At 48.4% G+C, this 7,850-nt stretch overlaps 1 pseudogene; it reads right to left on the bottom strand.

The window, feature by feature from the left end:
• Positions 1-2,495: 2,495 nt before the first annotated feature.
• Positions 2,496-3,095, bottom strand: LOC103655076 (uncharacterized; annotated as a pseudogene).
• Between the last annotated feature and the right edge of the window lie 4,755 nt (positions 3,096-7,850).

The following is a 7,850-nucleotide window of genomic DNA, read 5'->3' as shown; positions in this document are numbered from 1 at the left end:
GTGACTACTCATACAAGTTCCCTTAATGTCCTTCTTGTAAAGGTGAAGCCTTGAAGCTTTTTAGTGTTGAGAGACAACTGATTAGCTCCCAAATGTAGATTTACTTTCCCTGATGCTGAGATGCAAGAATTTGTTCATTAGCTCTCTTGTTTAATCCATGTATTCCGTAAGCAAGTCAATTCATCTCGCATGAAGAAACGGACGAACAACCTGACCAAATGGATTTCTACCCAAATGCAAGTCCTTTTGTTAGCAAATGTGAACTCTCAACCCTTGGCTTACCGATGGTACTGAGAGGAACTTCTCAATGTCAAAAGTAGTTCAACAATTTGGTTTTACTAACTTGAAACTGCATTGTGGTCAAAGGTTGAGTTTAGATATCGTTTTATCGAATTATCTAAACTCGCTGTTGTACAACCCATCTTAAGGAAGTGTTTTTAAGGATCAAGATTAAGTCAGCCAATAACCACCTAATTACTGCTCTAGTCATGCCTTGATTGCCTAACGTGTGCTTTTCCACCATGTGTGATCATATCGAGCCATGCCTAGTGCTTGATAAAATGGATTGGTTGCGAAGTCAACATCAACGGATCTCTTCGTTGATATTTTCCAAGTCTTTATCATTTTTCTTGGACTTGGATTCTCTGGCTAACACGAGTTAACTATGATGTTGTTCGACATCCGCACTCGTCTCGTGTGCTACAAACTTACCGTGACCACTTGTTGGTAAACCTCCTTCTATGTGTTTTACCCAAGATGGTGCATCTGATTCTGTTTGGGTAAAATCACGTATTAGTCGCTCGCTCAACAGACTCAGATAGTACAGTGTGATCAGAAAAAGCAAACTGCACACCTGGAACCTTATGTGTTCTTGTGGCAGGCATTGTCTCTATTGTTGGACATCTCTAAATTAGCCTAAGGCGATGCATGTTATGTCTACTAGAGAAATGACATCCTGAGACACTCGCCTTTATTTGGAAATGTCTCACGATTATCGCTGATATGGACATGGATTACATGCTTCTCTACTCTTAAAAGTCTTTCACTCCAAATCTCGGGACAAGATTCTTTTAAGGGGGGAGGGCTGTAACACCCCAGGTGTTTATATTCCGCTCGACAACGAGTATGGATTTAAGCACGTAATATCAGTGGATAAAACGGATGCCAAATTTTAATCATCTTCGCCTATTCTGATTTTAATATCGCATCTGTTTTGTCTGTCGTGAGTTCGACACCGTTTTTATCTATCTAGGCTCGTCCTAAATTTTCGTGATGATCGAAACATCTTTGTTCCGAAAATCGGTGCATCCGGTGATTATTTAAAATTCATTGCTCACGCGAATACAAATTTGGAAGCTCGCCACTCGGATGATTTTTATTTCGAGCAAATTAAATTGAACTCGTCGACTAAGGTTTTCGGCACAAATAATTTTGTCCCCACTCATCAACCGAGAAAATCACGTCTAAGAATTTATAATTGAGATTCGATTCTCCACGTAAATTATCTGTTGACGTGAAATCGGGTGTCGACTGCAGATGAAATTATTTGATTTCAAATCAAATTGAACACAGTCTGAAATACTGTTGTTCACACTATTCGGATTTGTTCCGACGACGTCTCGCCCCGATCCAAAACTTTGGATATAAATAACAGATACGAATTCATCTGACTCCATATTAGTCATCAAATCAAATCCTTCTCAAATATTCGTCAAACTTATTTTGGTTTGACCTTTTAAATATCTCTCAAATCCAAATATCAGAACCCCAAATATCTATGATTTTTCAGTTAAAGAAATTAAAAAGAAACAGAAAAATCTTTCTTCTCACTTATCCAGTCATCGATTTTTTTAGTCTTATCCTCATCCCCCCGCCCTCTGTTGCTTTTCTTCAGCCGACACGCTGGATAGAAAAATCCTGCCGCTGATTCCTTCCTCTGCCTTATCTCCTTCCACACGCGCGATTCCCTTATCTTCAATCTCCTGGCCGCCGTCGAAGCTCCTCTACACGCGGTCTTCTTCTCCCCCGTGCATCTCCTTCTCCCTCCTTGGCCTTATCTTCTCCCTGGTGCTGTCGCTCTTCACCTGGAGAGCATACCGCCGCCCAAACCCTCTACTCAGGCGTCATCTCCCTCACTGGACCGTTTCTGCTCTCTCTAGTCATGCTCTTCTGCTCGAGCTCTCTGACTTCTTCTCCACACGCCGATAGCTCCCTGCTCCTCTCTCCCTAGCCAGCGTGCTTGAGCTCCTCCTACGTCGCGCGCTCTACCCGGCGTCCGACGCTCGGACCGCACCCTCTTCAGCTCACCGACGCTCCCTTCAACTCCTCTCCTCGGCCTCTGCAGGTCGCCTGCTCCAGCTTCCTGGCCGCCATGCTCCATGCTGGCGGAGTCCCTCTCCATCCCCATGGTGCCCAGCTTGGCCTGCGTGCCGCAGCTCGCACCCATGGTGGTCGCGCAGCCGAGCTTCTCCCTGGATACTCACCTAGCTCGGCTTCTATTCCTCTGCGTGCCCATCTCCCTCGGCTCCCTCCCAGCTTCTCTCCCTTAGCGCTCGCGGCTCTCTCTCCCCAGGTCCCTGCGCACAGCCGCCACCGGCCGAGCTCGCCCTCGGCCCCTTCGCTCCTCCATAGTCGCGCCCTGGAGCTCGCCCAGCATTCTTCCGCGCTGATGGTCGGTGGTCACCTCACAGCGACATTGATTCCTACTCCCGTGGATGCCGACGGCAGGAGATGCTTCTCCCCTGCGCTCGCCCATGGATGCCAGTCGCGCCCCCTTCTCGTCGTGGAGCTTGCCGCACCCTTCTAGTTCCCTTTGCCCGACCATGGAGCTTGACCCTGGCTCAGATTCCAGTGCCCCGCTCCCTGTTTGCCCCTACTCGCTTGGCCACTGTGCAGTCCCCTCGGCTTCTCCTCCCCAGCACGTTGTGCCTAGCTCCCTACGCGCGTCCTTCTATTAGCCGGAGTTCCTTGGCCAACCCCGTGCTGTGTTGGCACAGCCGTGGTCTCCTGCTCGCCGGCCGCGAGTCCCTACCCATGGCTGCTGTGCCGAGTTCTTCTCCAGCGTCGTGAAGCCCCTGCTCCTCGCTCGCCTCCATGGTGTTGCCGTAGAATTTCCTCATCGCGCCCTTGCCAAGCTCTTGCGTGCGTGGTCCTATTTCAGTGATGTCCGCTCGTTCATTCTCTGGTGCTCGCCGATGGCGCGCAGTCACGTCTTCTCGTTCGACCTACTCCAGATCCGAAGCTGGTCGCCCTATGTGCTCGACTTTGTCTTATCGCAGAAACCCCAACGTCGTCGACCTCGCTCGGTCCTGCCCTCTGCTCCGGCTTGACAGCCACTGTTATCTTGTCCGCGCTAGCACGCGTCCATGGTCACGTCCGCCATGTTCGCCAACGTTCTGTTACCAGTTCAACTATCGTCGCTGTTGTGCGCGCTTGCGCTCGCTATCCCCTGCTCGACCCTGTCGTTGAGCTTCGCCTGGTCGGTCGTCGTGTGTGCTCGCGCTTAGTTGCGCTTGCCTGCATCCGCGTCGTTCTTCGACTTAATGCTAGACTGCGTCCACTTGGCTCTAGCTCGCTAGCTATCAGCGCTCGCGTCGGCCACGCAAAACCTCGACGTCGAACATGCTGTTCTACGCAAGACAGGCTCGTGTCATCATTATTCTTATCGTGGATTGTCGACGTCAATCGCCTCGACAGTAACCATGTCCACGACTCCGTCGTTCCATTAATTTCATCACCCCACCCTTCAAGTTCGTGTCCTAATCCGCAGGATCATCATCAACCTCACGGATTCATATCAAGTTTAGTTATGGTAAGTTAATTCGTTATTCCTATCAATTAGATAGATAGTTGGATTAAATAGATGCATCTATTGCGATGATTCTCTAGTCTATTATTTGATGTGGAGGTTAAAGTTGAATTTCAGGTTTGTGTGATCGGTGTATTGGTAAAATATATGTGGTGTGATGATGCTCTACTTGATAGATTAAGTATAGTGTGATGTTTTATTAGTTAGGATATTTTAAGGATTAATTCAAAAGAGTGGTTTAAATAGTTGGTTAAGTTGTTTCGATCCATACTTCGAGTTTCGTGTCCCAAAATAACAAGTCTAGGTAATTAGTCTTTCGGTATTATGCTTTAGTCAGATAGAAAAGTGGAACTCATATGGTCTATTGTTTTCCTAATAAATAAATCTAGGTTTGATAGTCTTCTGGTGTTGGGCCTTAGCTAAGAAAAGTAGACGTGCGTATAATTTATTGTTCCTTGATGTTTGAGTTAAATCTAGTAAAACTAGAAAATTGTGATTGTTGTGTTTCGTGAGTTATAGGTGTCTAGTGCTTACTTAGGATTGTGTTGATGTCTTGCTGCTAAGTATTTGATTCTCTTTTCTGTATCATCCGGTTACTTTATGCCCATACATGTGCATTGTGCATCTCATGAGGTACGATAAATAATCGCGTGATGCGGAAGACGAGCCAAGTCAACCCCAAGCACGGGCTAATCCGCAGGATGATGCTGATGGACAAACCTGAAGATGGATAATGGAGCGAGTATCCGAATAAAGGCTGATCGTCAAGTGGACGTCACCTAACAACACTAACCTAGTGTTATTCAGGCAAGCCCCGGTACATTTGCCACCTCCTTGTGTTTTAAAATCTTTCCACTTGCTTGATGCATTAGGTAATAGGAGTTAAGTGCTGAACCGTTGATGCATTTCCTTCCTTGAAAATTGATTTCCCTTCCTTGATACCCATTTTGAAATGAATTTTATCATGCTTAGCCTTGCTTTAGCAAACAAAAATGCTTAGCCTTGCCGTGATGGGTTCAACATCGGAAAAGATGTACCTCTGCCAGGTACCAAACTTTGGGTTTGAAATGATAAAGCTGAGACCGGGAAGTTGACTTGCACGAGAAAGGAGTCTCGGTGTAGTGTCTCCGTCTGAGTCGATTAAGGACCGTCTCAATGTAGGCTTGATGATTGAGGACCTAGTCACATGCCTCAACATGGGTAAGCTTTGCCTCGGGCAGACTAATACCAGAATAAGACAACACGCAATGCGAGTGGAGAGATGGTGAGAGTAGCATGTACCCTTCGTGGCAAGAGGCTGGACGGTGGTGTATCTGTGCTCTCAGTTGGCGTGAACCTGATTTGGTCTTAAGAACCCCAGTGGCGAGTTGACATATGCAAGGGTTAAGTGCTACATATGTCGTGTGATTGGAGATCCCCAGTTGGATATTAATCAATTCGGATCGCCGTTACTTCTCGGATATGAAGACTTGGTCACTACCCTACACGTAGCAATCCAGTGAACTGATGGGATGATAAAAAGACGGCTAGTATAGGCCAAGTGCTTGAACTGGGGTAGAAAGCACTCTAGATGCAGGTAACTTTACTTAACCTGACAATTAAAAATGGATTTTAAGGATCCACTCATAGTAAGATTTTCTGCAAACAGAGTCTTTGATTCTTGAACAGCCATACCTTGACTCGCTCTAGCCAGCATACCCTTGAGAGTCTTGCTGAGTAATTCCGTACTCAGGGTTTTATTCCCTGTTGTTTTTCAGGTTCTAACCTTGTGCTGCTATTGATGGTGTTAAGTGCCGGTGGGCTCGGCCTTCTTATAATCTAAGTAACTCTTCTATACTTCTTATTGAGGATGGTCACTTGAGCTAGCATATATTTCAAACTTATAAATAATTTATAACATTTCAAAGTTTATTCTTTGAACCACTTCTGTAATCACTCCGATCAGGTACAAAGTAAAATTTTTGTAACTCGTAAAATTTGGTAATAACGTTTCTGCTGCAAACTGTTGGTGTGTGATTCGTGTTACTTAATCTAGCGATCTTGGTTGTAAGTGGTTTATCCGAGGTCCTTGGGGCACTCGGACAAATCCTGTTGAGTTATCTGGTGCACCTGCATAGCAGTCTGAGGTCTTTGAGACAAGGACAGGTGCATGTGGGCCTGATAACTTGGGAGGTTCTGCCACATCCGTCGTGTACGCGGCCGCCTTGGCAGCGGCATTTAGGACGCGGAAGCCTAGCCACTTGACGTGGCTGGACGTGTCGGCAACGGCGCTGTCATTGTCGTATTCCAGGTAGACGACGGTCCGGGTGGTATCCTCGACGACCTTGTTCATGTTCCACACTACCCAGCTGTTGGGGCTGACCACACGACTGAGAGACTTCTTGATGAAGGCGACGTGGGTGAAGTTCCTATAGGGGCGGCCAAGGTAGGTCTCCACACCGTTGAGGTCCACGCCCGGCGCCGCTTCCACGGTGCACATGTGGAACAAGAAGTCGGACTCACGGCTGGCGTTGTTGCAGCCCTACGCCGTCATCACATTGTGCTTGCCTTTGGGTGGGCGACGCACCAGCAGCAGGCAGCTCTGGAACATGGCCTGGGCATTGCTAAACACAAATTAAGTCCACAGTGCCCCAGATAAAGGTCTCTAGGTAGAACTGAATCCCGTTCTCCGAGTACAAGGTGTTCTCATGACCTTCCATGCTGCACCGATAGACGACCGACTTGTTCGAATTTGACCTTAGCGCCACGTCCTACCTCCTTTCCGGCCTTGCCATGTTTCTGATTGTCAGGTTCTATGCTATGAAGCCGTGACCCAAGGCATCTGCAGCAGCAGCAGCAACAAATTAATAGTTCTAATTTACAGTATGCATGCATGACAACTCAACTGCAGTGAAATATCGATCGCCAGAGTTACTCACTCACTGTCGCGTCATGTTCATGGGGACACCAGTTGCATTGCTCTTGTTCTCTATGATGACGGTGGCACCGACCCCATCGCCAATCAGCATCACGTTCCTTCTTGTTATGTTGACGGTCTCATCGTAGACGCCAGGGAGCACATGCACGATGTACTTGTCCTCCTCGGCTTCTTATGGTGGGTCATCCAGGGCTGCCTGGATGCTGGTGTAGCAAGGCGGCGGAGCAGCGACGCTGCCGCACCGCTTCACCACGACAGGATCAGCGTGCGCAGGCTAGCTCCCCGATGCAACAATGATGTTGGACAGGCGGCTAAGAACGGCTGAGTGGTCATCGTCGTTGCCACTGCCAGCAGGCAGCTTCTGCCTCGTCTCTACGCCGCCGCTTGCATCGACAACCAGTGCAACGAGCATCAGGGCCACCGCCATGGCCAGGCCTAGGCCACACCTCCTCACGTCGCCTACCATCCCCTATAAGCTCTAGCGAGCGATCGATCTGATATAATGTGATGGTACACTGGCTCCTAACCTTACACACTTACCTTTGTTCGTGTGTTCGCTAGCCAACAGCGGCAGCATCCCATATATATAGGCCCGCCCTGCCCGATCGAGCCAGCCATGTGCCCACGACAAGATCGACCACCCCAAGGGCCGGCGCGAGGCAAGAAGAATGGATCAGGGAAGAAGGGCCCTTCATGTCAGCCTCCTAGTAGTTTAGTAAAGGAAAATGTTCCCCCAAAACGATTTAGTAAAGAAAAGTTTCCCAGAAAGATTCAGTAAATTAAAAAGATTTCTGCACGGGTTCTTTCCCCTCTCATTTATGGATTCTATATATAGTTGGTCCGGCTGGTATCCTCGACGACCTTGTTCTTGTTCCACGTGACCCAGCCGTTGGGGCTGACCACGCGACTGAGATATGACTTGATGAAGGCGACGTGGGAGAAGTTCCTGTAGGGGCAGCCGAGGTAGGTCTCCACGCCGTTGAGGTCCACGCCCGGTGCCGCTTCCACGGTGCACATGTGGAATGAGAAGCCAGACTCGTGGCTTGCGTTGTTGTAGCCTAGGGCCGTCAGCACATTGTGCTTGCCTTTCGGTGCACGGCACACCAACAGCGGGCAGCTTTGTAA

This window comes from Zea mays, chromosome 4, assembly GCF_902167145.1.
Source record: "Zea mays cultivar B73 chromosome 4, Zm-B73-REFERENCE-NAM-5.0, whole genome shotgun sequence".
NCBI lineage: Eukaryota > Viridiplantae > Streptophyta > Magnoliopsida > Poales > Poaceae > Zea > Zea mays.
This window is presented reverse-complemented; position numbering and strand designations above follow the sequence as displayed.